The sequence below is a fragment of the Petromyzon marinus genome, unplaced genomic scaffold (assembly GCF_048934315.1).
Source record: "Petromyzon marinus isolate PM22_M1 ecotype Great Lakes invasive population unplaced genomic scaffold, UKy_Petmar_22M1.pri1.0 PM_G_Scaffold_56, whole genome shotgun sequence".
Lineage (NCBI taxonomy): Eukaryota > Metazoa > Chordata > Hyperoartia > Petromyzontiformes > Petromyzontidae > Petromyzon > Petromyzon marinus.
In genome coordinates, this window is record NW_027423009.1 from 6,071 (window position 1) to 25,963 (window position 19,893).

The following is a 19,893-nucleotide window of genomic DNA, read 5'->3' on the forward strand; positions in this document are numbered from 1 at the left end:
TCTTCCGGAAGACGTCCCGCGCCACGCGTGAGACGGCCGGAAGAGTCTTCCGGAAGACGTCCAGCGCCACGCTTGAGACGGCCGGAAGAGTCTTCCGGAAGATGGCCCGCGAGTCTTGAAGGGCACGTGACACGTGAGACAACCCGCTGGGAGGTGTAACAGCAACGATAACAACAACAGCAGAAACAACAACAGCAGAAACAACAACCACAACAGCAGAAACAACAGCAGCAGTAGAGGCGCCGTTCCACGTGTGGAACGGCCGAGTGGGTCACCCACGTGGATAGAGCCTGGGGCGGGCCTAGAACTGGTCGGTGACTGTGTGTGTGGTGTGTGTGGTGTGATGTGTGTGGTGTGTGACTGTGTGTGTGGTGTGTGTGTGACTGTGTGTGTGGGTGTGTGGTGTGTGTGTGGTGTGTGTGACTGTGTGTGTGGTGTGTGTGTGTGTGGTCTGTGTGTGTGTGGTGTGTGTGTGGTGTGTGTGTGGTGTCTGTGAGTGTGTGTGGTGTCTGTGTGTGGCGTGTGTGTGGTGTGTGTGTGTGGTGTATGTGTGGGGTGTGTGTGTGACTGTGTGTGTGGTGTGTGTGACTGTGTGGTGTGTGTGATGTGACTGTGTGTGGTGTGTGTGTGGTGTGTGTGTGTGATGTGTCTGTGGTGTGTGTGTGATGTGTGTGACTGTGTGTGTGGTGTGTGACTGTGTGTGGTGTGTGTGTGGTGTGTATGTGTGATGTGTCTGTGGTGTGTGTGTGATGTGTGTGACTGTGTGTGTGGTGTGTGACTGTGTGTGGTGTGTGTGTGGTGTGTGACTGTGTGTGGTGTGTGTGATGTGTCTGTGGTGTGTGTGACTGTGTGTGGTGTGTGACTGTGTGTGGTGTGTGTGTGATGTGTGACTGTGTATGTGGTGTGTAACTGTGTGTGATGTTTCTGTGGTGTGTGTGGTGTGTGTGATGTGTCTGTGGTGTGTGTGACTGTGTGTGTGTGGTGTGTGACTGTGTGTGTGTGGTGTGTGACTGTGTGTGGTGTGTGTGTGGTGTGTGTCTGACTGTGTGTGGTGTGTGACTGTGTGTGGGTCTGCCCCGTGACCTCCTGCCAGCGGGCGTTCGACATTTCACGTGGCCTCAGGGTGCACATAGCCTGGCACAAGCGTCGTGGTGACGTCACCGCCACTTAGTGGCGAATGGCGGTTGTTGTTGTTGTGGTGTGTGACTGTGTGTGTGGTGTGTGTCTGCGTTTTATTGATGGTTTCGCTCGAATAGTTGGTCAACACAGCAGCTGATAATGCAAATGATAGTTATAATTCGCATTTAATAATCCGTGGCTTAGCTGATGTGAGTGGAGTTTGTGTGATCTCCCCCTGTTCTACAGATGAGTGACTGGAGTTTGTGTGATCTCCCCCTGTTCTACAGATGAGTGGAGTTTGTGTGATCTCCCCCTCTTCTAAAGATGAGTGAGTGGCGTTTGTGTGATCTCCCCCTGTCCTACAGAGTGAGTGTAGTTTGTGTGATCTCCCCCTGTTCTACACATGAGTGAGTGGAGTTTGTGTGATTCTCCCCCTGTTCTACAGAGTGAGTGAGTGGAGTTTGTGTGATCTCCCCCTGTTCTACAGAGTGGAGTTTGTGTGATCTCCCCCTGTTCTACAGAGTGAGTGGAGTTTGTGTGATCTCCCCCTGTCCTACAGAGTGAGTGGAGTTTGTGTGATCTCCCCCTGTTCTACAGAGTGAGTGAGTGGAGTTTGTGTGATCTCCCCCTGTTCTACAGATGAGTGAGTGGAGTTTGTATGATCTCCCCCTGTTCTATAGATGAGTGAATGGAGTTTGTATGATCTCCTCCTGTTCTACAGATGAGTGAGTGGAGTTTGTATGATCTCCCCCTGTTCTACAGATGAGTGAATGGAGTTTGTATGATCTCCCCCTGTTCTACAGATGAGTGAGTGGAGTTTGTATGATCTCCCCCTGTTCTACAGATGAGTGACTGGAGTTTGTGTGATCTCCCCCTGTTCTACAGAGTGAGTGAGTGGAGTTTGTGTGATCTCCCCCTGTTCTGCAGAGTGAGTGAGTGGAGTTTGTGTGATCTCCCCCTGTTCTACAGATGAGTGACTGGAGTTTGTGTGATCTCCCCCTGTTCTACAGATGAGTGAGTGGAGTTTGTGTGATCTCCCCCTGTTCTACAGATGAGTGAGTGGAGTTTGTGTGATCTCCCCCTGGTCTACAGATGAGTGAGTGGAGTTTGTGTGATCTCCCCCTGTTCTACAGATGAGTGAGTGGAGTTTGCACGATTTCCCTCTGTTCTACAGATGAGTGAGTGGCGTTTGTGTGATCTCCCGCTGTTCTACAGAGTGAGTGAGTGGGGGTTGTGTGATCTCCCCTGTTCTACAGATGAATGAGTGGAGTCTGTGTGATCTCCCCCTATTCTACAGATGAGTGAGTGGAGTTTGTATGATCTCCCCCTGTTTTACATATGAGTGAGTGGAGTTTGTGTGATCTCCCCCTGTTCTACAGATGAGTGAGTAGAGTTTGTGTGATCTCCCCCTGTTCTACAGAGTGAGTGAGTGGAGTTTGTGTGATCTCCCCCTGTTCTACAGAGTGAGTGGAGTTTGTGTGATCTCCCCCTGTTCTACAGATGAGTGAGTGGAGTTTGTGTGATCTCCCCCTGTTCTACAGATGAGTGAGTGGAGTTTGTGTCATCTCCCCCTGTTCTTCAGATGAGTGCGTGGAGTTTGTGTGATCTCCCCCTGTTCTACAGATGAGTGAGTGGAGTTTGTGTGATCTCCCCCTGTTCTGCAGATGAGTGACTGGAGTTTGTGTGATCTCCCCCTGTTCTACAGATGAGTGAGTGGAGATTGTGTGATCTCCCCCTGTTCTACAGATGAGTGGAGTTTGTGTGATCTCCCCCTGTCCTACAGATGAGTGAGTGGAGTGTGTGTGATCTCCCCCTATTCTACAGATGAGTGAGTGGAGTTTGTGTGATCTCCCCCTGTTCTACAGATGAGTGAGTGGAGTTTGTGTGATCTCCCCCTGTTCTACAGAGTGAGTGAATGGAGTTTGTATAATCTCCCCCTGTTCTACAGATTGAGTGAGTGGAGTTTGTATGATCTCACTCTGTTCTACAAAGTGAGTGAGTGAGTGGAGTTTGTGTGATCTCCCCCTGTCCTACAGATGAGTGAGTGGAGTTTGTGTGATCTCCCCCTGTTCTACAGATGAGTGAGTGGAGTTTGTGTGATCTCCCCCTGTTCTACAGATGAGTGAGTGGAGTTTGTGTGGACCATCTTCAGAGTCAGTGGAGGAGGCTCGTGAAGGACGCTGCTACTGGGCAGTTTGAGGCAGTCGCCCTCCTGCAACAACGGAGTGCAGAGGAGCGGCAGCAGGCTCAGTGAGTCGACCCGTGGCACCTGGGTCTGTCCCTTGACCTCCTGCCAGCACCAGGCGTTCGACACTTCACGTGACCTTCAAGTGCACTTATAGCCGTGACTTAGAGCTTTTGTGACTGCAGGAATTCATATTCTTTGGGTCTTACGGTAAGTCACTTATCTACGTGACTTTACCGAAAGATCCAAAGAATATGCACGTAGCCTGCCGCTTGTTGTTGTTGATGGTGCTGACGGAGGTGACGGTGTTGGAGGTGATGGCGTTGGTGACGCTGATGGCGTTGGTGACGGTGTTAGAGGTGATGCTGACGGCGGTGACGGTTGTGACGTTACAGGTTTGCTCCCCGCACGGCCACCGTCGCTCGGGAACGAGGAGAGCGACCGAAGAGCTCCGATGGAGCGGGAAGGGAGAGGAGAGCGAGGAGGGAAAAGAAGTCAGGGCAGAGAGGAGGAGCCTCAAATTACGGAAGAGCAAGAAGGGAGAGATGACGGACATCAAGACGCCCAGAGGGGAGAGCGTGCAGTGAGGTGGGCCGAGGGCAAGAGGGAGGAGCAGAGGCAGGACGCGGACAAGGCCAGGTGGGAGCAAGAGGGGGCCAGAAGGAAAGTCGCGGGAGGGGTGGGTGGAGAGAGACAGGTCGAAGGCAGAGCGAGAGACACAGAGAGGAGAGACAGAGAGAGGAGGGATAGAGAGGCGGGGGAGATGGGGGGAGAGGCAGGGACGATGGGGGAGGGATGGGGCAAGGCCGGAGAGATCAGAGGGATATACACATAAAAATGCCATTGAGATTATAGATCGAGTCTTATCGGACTTGCCACGTGGGAGATGATGTGAGGGGTACGGAAGGAGGACAAATTTGTAAGGGGTAGATTCACAAAGAGACCCATAGATTAGCATCCTCATCTAGCCACTCACTTGTCCGCTCACCAACTCACCCGGCGACTCACCCACTGACTCATCCACCCACTCACTCATCCACCCACCCACTCACCCAACAACTTACCCACCCACCCACTCACCCAGACACTCAACCACCCATATATCATGTTGGGTATTTTATATCAAATGTTTATTGTTTTGGCCATTAAACGTCAGTGTCGTAGTGGTCGCCCAGCATGAGTTATAATCCTGGACAGCCGGCATCACAAACCCCTCCACCACCACCGATGTGTTCCTCGTGGAAACAAATCTGAAATTAATTTCGCATTCCTCAGGTCGTGCGAGATTAAATCAAACGGAAGGGCTTCACAGCCGAGGCAAGGTGAAAGGGGTTCACTGCCTCGCGACGCAGTATCGTCCGCTCGCTTTGCTCGTCAATACCGAAGAAACGACGCACGGCCGTGATCTTTTGGGAAGCGTCTGTGGTGTGATCGCAGTCAAAGCAGTCATAATGGGCAGTCGATCGTCAGGACGCACGTGTGGTGGTGGTGGGGTAAAGTGTGGGCACTCTCGCCTATTTCAACAAGCAGATGGATAGCTTGGAAGTGTAGGGCCCAGATGCCCCTCGAGAGGAGCTCACCGCAGCATCTTCTGTTGGAGGTCCGTCCCACCCGGGGGGCCGTGGCACAAGCGACACGTTGCAGAGCTGCGCCTTTGCCTTTGTCTCACGACGCGTTGCAGATGAGCTGTGGCAACTGCGGTGGCTGTCGCACTCAAATTTGAACCCCGTGGGGCCGGAGTTACATTCGTCAGCGCCCCTGTCGCCCCCTGGTGGACGAACCGCGCCTGGCTGCCGTCCGTCCCGAGTTTTGAGGATCTTTCTGAGAGTGTTTGGGTCATTTTTCCTGAATCGTGCGAAATCCGAGCAATTCCGAAATTCCATTCTCGTGCGCGACGGCACCAGCGATGTGCTCAGCAGCTAAATGCCGACGCTGAGGCTTGCTGGTCTTCGCGAGAGGGCTTCAGGAGAGAGGTGGTTTAGTTTTGATATTTCTCCTGCGTTGAAGGGGCGCAGACCACAGCGGTTTACTGTGTGGTCCGTAGTTTAGAGTGCATGGCCACAATAACAAATACACGTCTTCATTTGGTTCCCCATTGAGCTGTGCTTAGGCCGTCTGAGCATAAGTGACGTCTGTGGATGAAAATCGTTTGCTGCACTTGATGATGAACACAAACACTGTTGTGATTTATATACAGGATAATTCTGAATTTCTCATCTAAACTGCTGCGCGAGGTTTGCGACGCTTTAGGTGCTAAGATAATTAAAACGTCGCCGTACCACCCCCAGACAGATGGGATGGTGGAGCGCCTGAATAGAACTCTGACCTCCATGCTCTGTCAGGCGATTGACGCGGCGCAAACGGACTGGGATTTGCATGTTCCGAGTGTACTAGCTGCATATAGGATGGCCCCTCATACTTCCACGGGATTTTCACCATTTTTTCTCATGTATGGGAGGCAGAATGTACCCCCTGTAGATGCCCAATTGGGTTTGCCACTGGCTAAGGGGAAATCCAAGTTGCCCAGAGCATGTGAAAATTACCCCGCAATGCATTTCCACGGCTCGGGAGGCGGCAAAATTTAACGCCGCCAAAGCACGGGCGAAACAACGAACGTATTCTAGATTTGAAGCTTTCGTGACTGCAAGGATCCATACTCTTTGGTTCTATTCGGTAAAGTCACCACGTAGGTAAAAATACGTGACTTTACCGAATGGAACCAAAGAGTAATGAACGTATTGCGGGGAAACGGGATCACGTGCTAGCATGGCCCATTGGTGACGGAGCATGGTTACGTTGCCTGCGGGTGCCGGTTGGTTACGTCCCCTAAGCTGCATCAGCCCCCCGGCAAGAGCCCGTGGAAGTGGCCGAGGTTAAGCGGCCGCAGTTTGCGCGTTTCCGGCTGGGCCTTCGCCGTTGGTTCGTCCGTCCGTCTCGGCCGAAGCCGTTTGTCCTGCCACGGATTGCCTCTTCCCCCGTCTCCGAAAATTGGTCCGCCAGCGTCCAGTGCGTCCGGCGAGCCGGGGATGGCGTGTGCGTTCAGACGGCGTGCGTCGGAAGGATCGCGCCGTGCCGCCCGTCGCATCGAAGCCTCGCCGGGACCGAGGGAGGTGGCTGCTGCCGCCGAGCCTGCTGCACCCGTGCCTCCTGCTGCACCCGTGCCTCCTGCTGCACCCGTGCCTCCTGCGTTGCACCCCGTGTGTCTCCGGCCGTTCTCGTGGCACGCGCACCGCCCGAGCAGGGGCGGAAGACCCGTCCCCCGTCAACGGAACTCGGCGTCGCGAACTCGGTCCAAACGCTTGCGATTCCGTTGACTCCTGATTCTGGGTATTTGCTCGGGAATGGCGGAGAGGTTGTGGTTGTTGTTGTTGTTCAGTTCTGGCCGAGGTTAACTCGGTCCAAATGCTTGCGATTCCGTTGATTCCATATTCTGGGTATTGGTCGGGGAATGGCGGAGAGGTTGTGGTTGTTGTTGTTGTTCAGTTCTGGTCGAGGTTAACTCGGTCCAAATGCTTGCGATTCCGTTGATTCCATATTTTGGGTATTGGTTTGGGAATGGCGGAGAGGTTATGGTTGTTGTTCAGTTCTGTTCTGTTCGTTTTCCTAAGTCTTGTTCCCTTTCGTAAATGTTCCCTTCGCTCCTTGTTCCCTCGTCTTTAGGTGTTGTTCCTGCGGATTGTTCTGCCTTTTTAAGGAAAATAACTGGAGTCCTGCTTTTATAGATATTGTTGTTGTTGTTATCCTGCACATGGGCGCACTTACCTGTTATTTGAGTATTAGCCAGGAAAATTTCGATTTAAACCTTTCGTGACTGTAAGGATTCATCTTCTTTGGTTCTTTCAGTAAAGTCACCGCGTAGAATGAGAATAAAATAATAAAATAAAACAATAAAATTCTCACGACGTTTCGGCCACAACGCAGGTGGCCTTCTTCAGAGCTTCATTATTGAAGCTCCGTCATTTATTGTAGCTCTGTCGTCCCGACAGGTTTGTTCCTTTCACCTGAAGAAGGCCACTTGTGTCGTGGCCGAAACGTCGTGAGAATTTTATTGTTTTATTTTATTCTCATTCTACGTGGTGACTTTACCGAAAGAACCAAACAAGATATTAGCCAGGAAGGCTACATGTTTTTTTATTACGGGGGGGGGGTGGGGGGGGGTGATGTAATGACATGATGACACCTGTTGGTTAGAAAACAGAAGCACGGGTACAGGCACCGCTAAAGCAACATCCAATCCGAAAGGGAGAGGTATCTAGGCCAAGGGTAAATGGGCGGGGCTCGCCGGGAACCCTCTGGAAGGTTCCGCGATAGGGCGTGGCCAGAGGCGGAGCCTAGCCGCACTTTGCGGCGACAGAAGCGGTGGGCGGAGGAGGACTCGGGGCTCGCGCGTGGAGCCTTGGGTCCCGGGCTGCGTTGCCGCTCGCCGTCGTCTCTCTCCGTCGTGCGGCCGCGCGCGGAAGATCTCCTGCGGGGGTTCCGTCGCTGCCCTTCCCGGCACGCCGCCGGCCAGCGGCGAAGCCGAGAGCGGACGGGTGGAACGGCGCCGCGTGACCGACCGTGCGTGTGGCCGGCGGAGACGCCGCGCTCAGAATGAGAATTTGAGGTTGGCCTGCGCTGTGCCGCGTGTGAATAAAAGAAGCACCCCCTCATTGCGTACGTACGTTGAACTTCTTACGCGCCGTACGTAGCCAACCGTGCTCATCGGAGGTGCTGGGGAAGGATGACAAACTGAACACACAAAGTCGTCAATCCTGATTTGAAGCTTTCGTGACTGCAGGGATCCACGCTCTTTGGTTCTTCCGGTAAAGTGACTGTGAAGACGGTCGCTTGTTGCTGCGATCGGAACGTCGTGATCTATTTTTGTTTTGTTTTTTTTACCGAAAGAACCAAAGGGTACGATAGGTAGTTCCATAGTCAGTATTTAATGAGCCTATTTAATAAGTCTATTTAATAAGCCTTTTTAAAAAGCCTATTTAATAAGTCTATTTAATAAGCCTATTTAATAAGTCTATTTAATAAGCCTATTTAATAAGCCTATTTATTGTGCCTATTTAATAATCCTATTTAATAAGCCTATTTATTAATTCTATTTAATAAGCCTATTTAATAAGCCTATTTAATAAGCCTAAGTTGCTGAAATAAGCCTATTTAATGAGGCTATTTAATAAGCCTAAGTTGCTGAATAAGCCTATTTAATAAGTCTAAGTTGCTGAAATAAGGCTAGTTAATAAGCCTAAGTTGCTGAAATAAGCCTATTTAATACGCCTAAGTTGCTGAAATAAGCCTATTTAATAAGTCTAAGTTGCTGAAATAAGCCTATCTAATAAGCCAAAGTTGCTAAAATAGGCCTATTTAATGAGGCTATTTAATAATTCTATTTAATAAGCCTATTTAATAAGCCTATTTAAAAAGGTCTATTTAATAAGTCTAAGTTGCTGAAATAAACCTATTTAAAAATGCTATTTAATACGCCTAAGTTGCTGAAATAAACCTGTTTAATAAGGCTATTTAATAAGCATAAGTTGCTGAAATAAGCCTATTTAATAAGCCTACGTTGCTGAACTAAGCCTATATAAAAAGGTCTATTTAATAAGTCTAAGTTGCTGAAATAACCTATTTAATAATGCTATTTAATAAGCCTAAATTGCTGAAATAAACCTGTTTAATAAGGCAATTTAATAAGCATAAGTTGCTGAAATAAGCCTATTTAATAAGCCTAAGTTGCTGAAATAAGCCTATTTAATAAGGCTATTTAATAAGTCTAAGTTGCAGAAATAAACCTATTTAATAATGCTATTTAATACGCCTAAGTTGCTGAAATAAGCATATTTAATACGCATAAGTTGCTAAAATAAGCCTATTTAATAGGCCTATCTAATGAGTCTAAGTTGCAGAAAAAAGCATATTTCATAAGCATATTTAGTGAGCCTAATTTGCTGAAATGTCTATTTAATAAGGCTATTTAATAAGCCTAAGTTGCTGAAATAAGCCTATTTAATGAGCCTATTTAATAAGCCTATTTAATAAGCCTATTTAATAAGCCTATTTAATATGCCTATTTAATAAACCTATTTAATCAGTATTTAATGAGCCTATTTAATAAGTCTATTTAATAAGCCTTTTTAAAAAGCCTATTTAATAAGTCTATTTAATAAGCCTATTTAATAAGTCTATTTAATAACTCTATTTAATAAGCATATTTAATAAGTATTTAATGAGCCTATTTAATAAGCCTATTTATTGAGCCTATTTAATAAGCCTATTTATTGAGCCTATTTAATAAGTCTATTTATTGACCGTATTTAATGAGCCTATTTATTGAGCCTATTTAATGAGCATATTTAATAAGTCTATTGAATAAGCCTATTTAATAAGCCTATTTAATAAGCCTATTTAATAAGTTTATTTAATAAGCCTATTTAATAAGCCTATTTAATAACCCTATTTATTGAGCCTATTTAATACGTCTATTTAATAAGCCTATTTAATAAGCCTATTTAATAAGTATTTAATGAGCCTATTTAATAAGTCTATTTAATAAGCCTATTTAATAGGCCTAGTTAATAAGTCTAAGTTGCTGAAATAAGCCTATTTAATAAGCCTAAGTTGCTGAAATAAGCCTATTTAAAAAGGCTATTTTAATAAGCATAAGTTGCTTAAATAAGCCTATTTAATAAGCCTAAGTTGCTAAAATAAGCCTATTTAATGAGGCTGTTTAATATGTCTATTTAATAAGCCTATTTAATAAGCCTATTTATTAAGCCTATTTAATACGCCTATTTAATAAACCTATTTAATAAGTATTTAATGAGCCTATTTAATAAGTCTATTTAATAAGCCTTTTTAATAAGCCTATTTAATAAGTCTATTTAATAAGCCTATTTAATAAGTCTATTTAATACACCTATTTAATAAGCCTATTTAATAAGTATTTAATGAGCCTATTTAATACGCCTATTTATTGAGCCTATTTAATAAGCCTATATATTGAGCCTATTTACTAAGCCTATTTATTGAGCCTATTTAATAAGCCTATTTATTGAGCCTATTTCATACGCCTATTTAATATGTATATTTAATAAGCTATTTAATGAGCCTATTTAATAAGCCTATTTAATAAGCCTATTTATTGAGCCTATTTAATAAGTCTATTTAATAAGTCTATTTAATAAGCCTATGTATTGAGCCTATTTAATAAGCCTATTTAATAAATCTATTTAGTATGCCTATTTAATAAGCCTATTTAATAAGCCTATTTAATAAGCCTATTTATTGAGCCTATTTAATAAGTATTTAATAAGCCTATTTAATAAGTATTTAATGAGCCTATTTAATAAGTCTATTTAATAAGCCTATTTAATAGGTCTATTTAATAAGTTTAAGTTGCTGAATATGCCAATTTAATAAGTCTAAGTTGCTGAAATAAGGCTATTTAATAAGCCTAATTTGCTGAAATAAGCCTATTTAATAAGCCTAAGTTGCTGAAATAAGGCTATTTAATAAGTCTAATTGCTGAAATAAGCCTATTTAATAAGCCTAAGTTGCTGAAATAAGTATATTTAATAAGCATAAGTTGCTGAAATAAGCCTATTAATAAGTCTAAGTTGCTGAAATAAGGCTATTTAATAAGTCTAAGTTGCTGAAATAAGCCTATTTAATCAGCGTAAGTTGCTGAAATAAGCCTATTTAATAGGCCCAAGTTGCTGAAATAAGCCTATTTAATAAGGCTATTTAATAAACCTAAGTTGCTGAAATAAGTCTATTTAATAAGCGTAAGTTGCTGAAATAAGGATAATTAATAAGTCTAAGTTGCTGAAATAAGCCTATTTAATAAGCCTAAGTTGCTGAAATAAGCCTATTTAATAAGTCTAAGTTGCTGAAATAAGCCTATTTAATAGGCCTATCTAATAAGTCTAAGTTGCAGAAATAAGCATATTTCATAAGCCTATTTAATGAGCCTAAGTTGCTGAAATGTCTATTTAATAAGTCGATTTAATAAGCCTAAGTTGCTGAAATAAGCCTATTTAATGAGGCTATTTAATAAGCCTAAGTTACTGAAATAAGCCTATTTAATAATTCTAAGTTTCTGAACTAAGCCTATTTAAAAAGGTCTATTTAATAAGTCTAAGTTGCTGAAATAAACCCATTTAAAAATGCTATTTAATACGCCTAAGTTGCTGAAATAAACCTGATTAATAAGGCTATTTAATAAGCATAAGTTGCTGAAATAAGCCTATTTAATAAGCCTAAGTTGCTGAAATAAGCCTATTTAATAAGGCTATTTAATGAGCCTAAGTTGCTGAAATAAGACTATTTAATAAGCCTAAGTTTCTGAACTAAGCCTATTTAAAAAGGTATATTTAATAAGCCTAAATTGCTGAAATAAACCTGTTTAATAAGGCTATTTAATAAGCATAAGTTGCTGAAATAAGCCTATTTAATAAGCCTAAGTTGCTGAAATAAGCCTATTTAATAAGGCTATTTAATAAGTCTAAGTTGCAGAAATAAACCTATTTTATAATGCTATTTAATACGCCTAAGTTGCTGAAATAAGCATATTTAATAAGCCTAAGTTGCTAAAATAAGCCTATTTAATAGGCCTATCTAATAAGTCTAAGTTGCAGAAATAAGCATATTTCATAAGCCTATTTAATGAGCCTAAGTTGCTGAAATGTCTATTTAATAAGTCGATTTAATAAGTCTAAGTTGCTAAAATAAGCCTATTTAATAAGGCTATTTAATAAGCCTAAGTTGCTGAAATAAGCCTATTTAATAAGGCTATTTAATGAGCCTAAGTTGCTGAAATAAGCCTATTTAATAAGCCGAAGTTTCTGAACTAAGCCTATTTAAAAAGGTATATTTAATAAGTCTAAGTTGCTGAAATAAACCTATTTAAAAATGCTATTTAATAAGCCTAAGTTGCTGAAATAAACCTGTTTAATAAGGCTATTTAATCAAAATCAAAAAACTGAAACCGCGTGATGAATTTGGGAAGGTTTTTCACTGCATCTCCAAATATATATAAAAGGCAAAGTTGTGATTGTGTGTTGTCTGTTCAAAATGTTTAGCGTACTTCCCGACATGCAACAAACTGGAAATTTGCCATGTGGGTACTTTCCAGACTGTACACCGTGCAAACATTATACAAATACACTTTTGGTTTTTTTAGGGGGGGGGAGCTCAATAATGTATAGATTTTTTGCACAGCAAGTGAGCTGTGACGTCAAATCTGTCACGTGACCCGCGCATGTGGAAGCGTCACTCATTGTAGTGTAGCGGTTAGCGTTGTCTGTGTGTGTATCTGTGTGTGTGTCTGTGTGTGTCTGTGTGTGTGTCTGTGTGTGTATCTGTGTGTGTGTGGAAGCGTAAAGTATTGTAGTGTATCGGTTAGCGCTACACCGCGCTACGAACCCGGCGACCCGAGTTCGATTCCCGCTCACGGCCACCACCGGCGACGATTATTTGAACCGCTTCTGGGCCTCCCCTAGGTCGAGTCAGCCTCAAACGAGGAACTGCTGTGGTGTGAACATCGCCACTGGGGAGACAAAGGCGGCCGGACGTGGTGGATCCAAGTCCCGGGCGAAGCCAGGTAGTACAGCTAGTCGTGAATACATGAATGAATATAGATGTGTAACTCACGTGTGACTGTTTATATTCATTCCTCCATGGCTCGATACTGACGTGTAGATGGTGTGGATATTCTTATTTTCTGGCTGCAGCTGACGCTGGTCTGATGGAGCAAAGGCCCTCAGCACAGCAGCTCGGTACGACAAGTCAACAATGCGACCAGCGTGCATACAGCACGGATCGGACTGGAAATTTGACACAGCACCAGAGAACTCGCACAGGAGAGAAACCCTTCAAGTGCACTGTGTGTGGGAAGACATTTTCAGATTCATCGACTCTTAAAAAACACCAGAGAACACACACGGGAGAGAAACCCTTCAAGTGCAGTGTGTGTGTGAAGGCATTTTCACGGTCATCTGCTCTTAAAATACACCAGAGAACACACACAGGAGAGAAACCCTTCAAGTGCACTGTGTGTGCGAAGGCATTTTCACAGTCATATGGTCTTATATCACACCAGAGAACACACACGGGAGAGAAACCCTTTAAGTGCACTGTGTGTGACAAGGCATTTGCATGGCCATCAGTTCTTGAGACCCACCAGAGAACTCACACAGGAGAGAAACCCTTCAAGTGCAGTGTGTGTGGGAAGGCATTTTCACGGTCATCTGCTCTTAAAATACACCAGAGAACACACACAGGAGAGAAACCCTTCAAGTGCACTGTGTGTGGGAAGGCATTTTCAGATTCATCGACTCTTAAAATACACCAGAGAACACACACGGGAGAGAAACCCTTCAAGTGCAGTATGTGTGTGAAGACGTTTTCAGATTCATTTGCTCTTAAAACACACCAGAGAACACACACAGGAGAGAAACCCTTCATTTGCAGTGTGTGTGGGAAGGCATTTCCAGAATCATCTAATATTAAAAAACACCAGAGAACACACACGGGAGAGAAACCCTTCAAGTGCAGTGTGTGTGGGACGGCATTTTCATGGTCATCTGCTCTTAAAGCACACCAGAGAACACACACGGGAGAGAAACCCTTCAAGTGCACTGTATGTGGGAAGAAATTTTCAGATTTATCTACTCTTAAAAAACACCAGAGAACACACACGGGAGAGAAACCCTTCAAGTGCAGTGTGTGTGTGAAGGCATTTTCACGGTCATCTGCTCTTAAAACACACCAGAGAACACATACAGGAGAGAAACCCTTCTTGTGCAGTGTGTGTGGGAAGACATTTTCTGATTCATCTGCTCTTAAAACACACCAGAGAACACACACGGGAGAGAAACCCTTCAGGTGCACTGTGTGTGGGAAGACATTTTCAGATTCATCTACTCTTATAAAACACCACAGAACACACACGGGAGAGAAACCCTTCAAGTGCAGTGTGTGTGTGAAGGCATTTTCACGGTCATCTGCTCTTAAAACACACCAGAGAACACATACAGGAGAGAAACCCTTCTTGTGCAGTGTGTGTGGGAAGACATTTTCTGATTCATCTGCTCTTAAAACACACCAGAGAACACACACGGGAGAGAAACCCTTCAGGTGCACTGTGTGTGGGAAGACATTTTCAGATTCATTTGCTCTTAAAACACACCAGAGAACACACACAGGAGAGAAACCCTTCATTTGCAGTGTGTGTGGGAAGGCATTTTCACGGTCATCTGCTCTTAAAACACACCAGAGAACACATACAGGAGAGAAATCCTTCTTGTGCAGTGTGTGTGGGAAGACATTTTCTGATTCATCTGCTCTTAAAACACACCAGAGAACACACACGGGAGAGAAACCCTTCAGGTGCACTGTGTGTGGGAAGACATTTTCAGATTCATCTACTCTTATAAAACACCACAGAACACACACGGGAGAGAAACCCTTCAAGTGCAGTGTGTGTGGGAAGGCATTTTCACGGTCATCTGCTCTTAAAAAACACCAGAAAACACACACGGGAGAGAAACCCTTCAAATGCAGTGTGTGTGGGAAGGCATTTTCACAGTCATCTGGTCTTAAATCACACCGGAGAACACACACGGGAGAGAAAGCCTTCAAGTGCAGTGTGTGTGGGAAGGCATTTTCACAGTCATCTGCTCTTAAAAAACACCAGAGTACACACGGGAGAGAAACCCTTTAAGTGCAGTGTGTGTGGGAAGGCATTTGCACATTCATCAAATCTTCAAGTACACCAGAGAACACAGAAGCATCAGAAGATCCACAAGGAGTGGAGTCTGAAATCAGCTTGTGAAAGTCAAAGTGCCGCAATGAGCCCATCCCTCATGAAACATGAACTGGAAAAAAATCCCAGCTTGGACACTTTTAAAGGTATCGAGGTGAAATATGAAGAGGTGAAGGTGAAATGTGAAGAAGTGATGGTGAAGAGCGAAGAAGTGAAGGTGAAATGTGAAGATGAAGATTCACAAACACAGTGTACACACACAGTGTACACACACACAGTGTATACACAGTGTACACACAGTGTACACACACAGTGTACACACACAGTGTACACAAACAGTGACACAGCGACACACACAGTGACAAAAACAAAGATACAAAGATCCCCCATATAGCCTTAGACTGTAGGGGCAAGTGCTGTTAGCGAGCACCTATGAAGGCCTGAACGGTACACGAGGGGGTGGGTGGCCAGCACCACGCCCGACCGCCTTTGTCTCCCTAGTGGCAATGTTTACACACCGCACCAGGTACTCATTTTAGGCTGAGTCGACCTAGGGGAAGCCCGGGACCGGTTCAGATAATCGTCACTGGTGTTGGCCGTGAGCGGGAATCGAACCCGGGTCGCCAGGTTCATAGCGCAGCGCGCTAACCGCTACACTATCGCTCCCCACACACAGTGACACACAGCGACACACACACAGTGACACACAGTACATCACACAGTGGACACACAGTGACACACAGTGACACACAGTACACACACACAGTGTACACACACACAGTGTACACACACAGTGTACACACACAGTGACACAGTGTACACACACACAGTGTACACAGTGACACAGCGACACACAGTGACACACGTGGTGTCAATAAAGTTACAGACACCACGTGGTGTCAATAAAGTTACAGGAACCGCGTGGTGTCAATAAAATTACAGCGGCCTAGAGGGGCGGACCGCGAAGCCTCGGCGAAAACTTCGTGCCAGTAAAACCCCTCACACCCCCTAGGCAGGGATCCCCTTGACCCCTCACACCCCCTAGGCAGGGATCCCCTTGACCCCTCACACCCCCTCGGCAGGGATCCCCTTGACCCCTCACACCCCTAGGCAGGGATCCCCCTATGGGCAGTGTTGAGTCTATGGTGTAGTGCTGAGTCTATGGTGCAGTGTTGAGTCAGTGGGCAGTGTTGAGTCTATGGTGCGGTGTTGAGTCTATGGTGCAGTGTTGAGTCTATGGTGCAGTGCTGAGTCTATGGTGCAGTGCTGAGTCTATGGGCAGTGTTGAGTCTATGGTGCAGTGTTGAGTCAGTGGGCAGTGTTAAGTCTATGGTGCGGTGTTGAGTCTATGGTGCAGTGTTGAGTCTATGGGCAGTGTTGAGTCTATGGTGCAGTGTTGAGTCTATGGTGCAGTGTTGAGTCTATGGTACAGTGCTGAGTCTATGGTGCAGTGCTGAGTCTATGGTGCAGTGTTGAGTCTATGGTGCAGTGCTGAGTCTATGGTGCAGTGCTGAGTCTATGGTACAGTGCTGAGTCTATTGTGCAGTGTTGAGTCTATGGTGCAGTGCTGAGTCTATGGTGCAGTGCTGAGTCTATGGTGTAGTGTTGAGTCTATGGTGCAGTGCTGAGTCTATGGTGCAGTGCTGAGTCTATGGTGCAGTGTTGAGTCTATGGTGCAGTGTTGAGTATATGGGCAGTGTTGAGTCTATGGGCAGTGTTGAGTCTATGGGCAGTGTTGAATCTATGGTGCAGTGTTGAGTCTATGGTGCAGTGTTGAGTCTATGGTGCAGTGTTGAGTCTATGGTGCAGTGTTGAGTCTATGGGCAGTGTTGAGTCTATGGTGCGGTGTTGAGTCTATGGTGCAGTGCTGAGTCTATGGTACAGTGTTGAGTCTATGGTGGTGCAGTGTTGAGTCTATGGTGCAGTGTTGAGTCTATGGGCAGTGTTGAGTCAGTGGGCAAACGTACAAAATCAGCGGGGGATCAAATACTTTTTTCGTCATCTCAGTTGTGTTGTTTGTAGGTAATCTTGATTCGAAGCTGTCGTGACTGCAGGAATCCACACTCTTGAGTTATTTCGGTAAAGTCACCACGTGGGTAGAAACATAACAGATCACGGCGTTTAGATCACAACACAAGCAATCGTCATCAGGTGGGACAACCACAGCAATAGAAACTGCTGAAGATCCCCCATATAGCCTTAGACTGTAGGGGCAAGTGCTGTTAGCGAGCACCTATGAAGGCCTGAACGGTACACGAGGGGGTGGGTGGCCAGCACCACGCCCGACCGCCTTTGTCTCCCTAGTGGCAATGTTTACACACCGCACCAGGTACTCATTTTAGGCTGAGTCGACCTAGGGGAAGCCCGGGACCGGTTCAGATAATCGTCACTGGTGTTGGCCGTGAGCGGGAATCGAACCCGGGTCGCCAGGTTCATAGCGCAGCACTAGTGCTGAGTAAAACCCCTCACACCTCCTAGGCAGGGATCCCCTTGACCCCTCACACCCCCTAGGCAGGGATCCCCTTGACCCCTCACACCCCCTAGGCAGGGATCCCCTTGACCCCTCACACCCCTAGGCAGGGATCCCCCTATGGGCAGTGTTGAGTCTATGGTGTAGTGCTTATTGACACCACGTGGTGTCAATAAAGTTACAGGAACCGCGTGGTGTCAATAAAGTTACAGCGGCCTAGAGGGGCGGACCGCGAAGCCTCGGCGAAAACTTCGTGCCAGTAAAACCCCTCACACCCCCTAGGCAGGGATCCCCTTGACCCCTCACACCCCCTAGGCAGGGATCCCCTTGACCCCTCACACCCCCTAGGCAGGGATCCCCTTGACCCCTCACACCCCCTAGGCAGGGATCCCCTTGACCCCTCACACCCCTAGGCAGGGATCCCCCTATGGGCAGTGTTGAGTCTATGGTGTAGTGCTGAGTCTATGGTGCAGTGTTGAGTCAGTGGGCAGTGTTGAGTCTATGGTGCGGTGTTGAGTCTATGGTGCAGTGTTGAGTCTATGGTGCAGTGCTGAGTCTATGGTGCAGTGCTGAGTCTATGGGCAGTGTTGAGTCTATGGTGCAGTGTTGAGTCAGTGGGCAGTGTTAAGTCTATGGTGCGGTGTTGAGTCTATGGTGCAGTGTTGAGTCTATGGGCAGTGTTGAGTCTATGGTGCAGTGTTGAGTCTATGGTGCAGTGTTGAGTCTATGGTATAGTGCTGAGTCTATGGTGCAGTGCTGAGTCTATGGTGCAGTGTTGAGTCTATGGTGCAGTGCTGAGTCTATGGTGCAGTGCTGAGTCTATGGTACAGTGCTGAGTCTATTGTGCAGTGTTGAGTCTATGGTGCAGTGCTGAGTCTATGGTGCAGTGCTGAGTCTATGGTGTAGTGTTGAGTCTATGGTGCAGTGCTGAGTCTATGGTGCAGTGCTGAGTCTATGGTGCAGTGTTGAGTCTATGGTGCAGTGTTGAGTATATGGGCAGTGTTGAGTCTATGGGCAGTGTTGAGTCTATGGGCAGTGTTGAATCTATGGTGCAGTGTTGAGTCTATGGTGCAGTGTTGAGTCTATGGTGCAGTGTTGAGTCTATGGTGCAGTGTTGAGTCTATGGGCAGTGTTGAGTCTATGGTGCGGTGTTGAGTCTATGGTGCAGTGCTGAGTCTATGGTACAGTGTTGAGTCTATGGTGGTGCAGTGTTGAGTCTATGGTGCAGTGTTGAGTCTATGGGCAGTGTTGAGTCAGTGGGCAAACGTACAAAATCAGCGGGGGATCAAATACTTTTTTCCCTCACTGTAGTAGAGACGATGGGACGAAGGGTGCTACTTCATGTATTTTTGGTAAGCCGTATAATCTTGGTGGCCTGGCAGCAGAAGGTTTCAACGAGAACTGTTTGGTTTGATCAATTAATGTGGTTGAATCAGAAATGATTTTGGTTTGTATGACGAGGCTGTTGGTGGGATCTCTTTTTATTTTTGTATAGCTACCATCATTGAGTAATTCTTTAATTTTGTTGTTATATTCTATTTTATCCATGATGACAGTGGCATTGACCTTGTCGGCTGAGAGGATGACAATGTCATCCCTCTTTTTTTAATTCATATAATAATCAGATTTCATTATTTTTATTTATTTATTCTTATTTAAATATAATCAAATTTGATTAGTTACATTTTAAACGAAATTTTATTTACTTATTATTTAAAATAATCAAATGTGATTATTTGTGGTTATAAAGAAAGGCTAAATTATTAATTAAATATTTCTGCCTTTATTTATTATGTAAAAGTGATCGAAATAGGTCAATTATTTTATTATTTAATCATTATTATTTAAAAATAATCCAATTTGATTATTTTAACTTATAATGTATATTTCTTTATTATTTAAAACAATCACATTTTATTATTTTAATGTATGTTTTTTTATTTATTTAATCTTATTTTAAAAATAATAAAATGTGGTTTTTATTTATTCTTATTTAAAAGTAATAAAATGTGATTGTTGGATTTTTTTTATTTATTTATAATGCTTTTACAATAATCAAATTTGATTATTTTTATTTATCATTTATTATTATTTATTTAATATTATAAAAATTTAATCAAATTTAATTATGTAGTCCGAGTCCGACCTAGGGGGAGGCCCACGACTGCTTCAGATCTCCGTCGCCGGCCCCAGTCGGCCGAGAGAGGCGTCACGTGACGAGTGGCTGTGGGGTCACACCAAGCCGCGCGAACATCGCCAGAGGCCACATCGATCCGAGAATCGATGTCACGCGTTGGAATCGCCCCGCCGCCGCCGCCCGCTGCTGCCGCTGACGCTCGTCGATCCGCGCGGGCGTCGTTTTTGAGC

General features: G+C 45.2%; 1 long non-coding RNA gene across 2 annotated transcripts; it reads left to right on the forward strand.

Annotated features, from left to right (window-relative positions):
* Window positions 1–244: 244 nt before the first annotated feature.
* Window positions 245–7,027, forward strand: LOC142918157 (uncharacterized). 2 transcript variants are annotated; one of them, XR_012937427.1, is made up of 4 exons: window positions 245–310; window positions 3,238–3,369; window positions 3,700–3,892; window positions 6,305–7,027. It is a non-coding gene; the product is annotated as an uncharacterized LOC142918157 (long non-coding RNA). The 2 variants fall into 2 exon arrangements; XR_012937426.1 differs by lacking the exon at window positions 6,305–7,027 and having other exon boundaries at window positions 3,700–4,056.
* The last annotated feature ends 12,866 nt before the right edge of the window (window positions 7,028–19,893 follow it).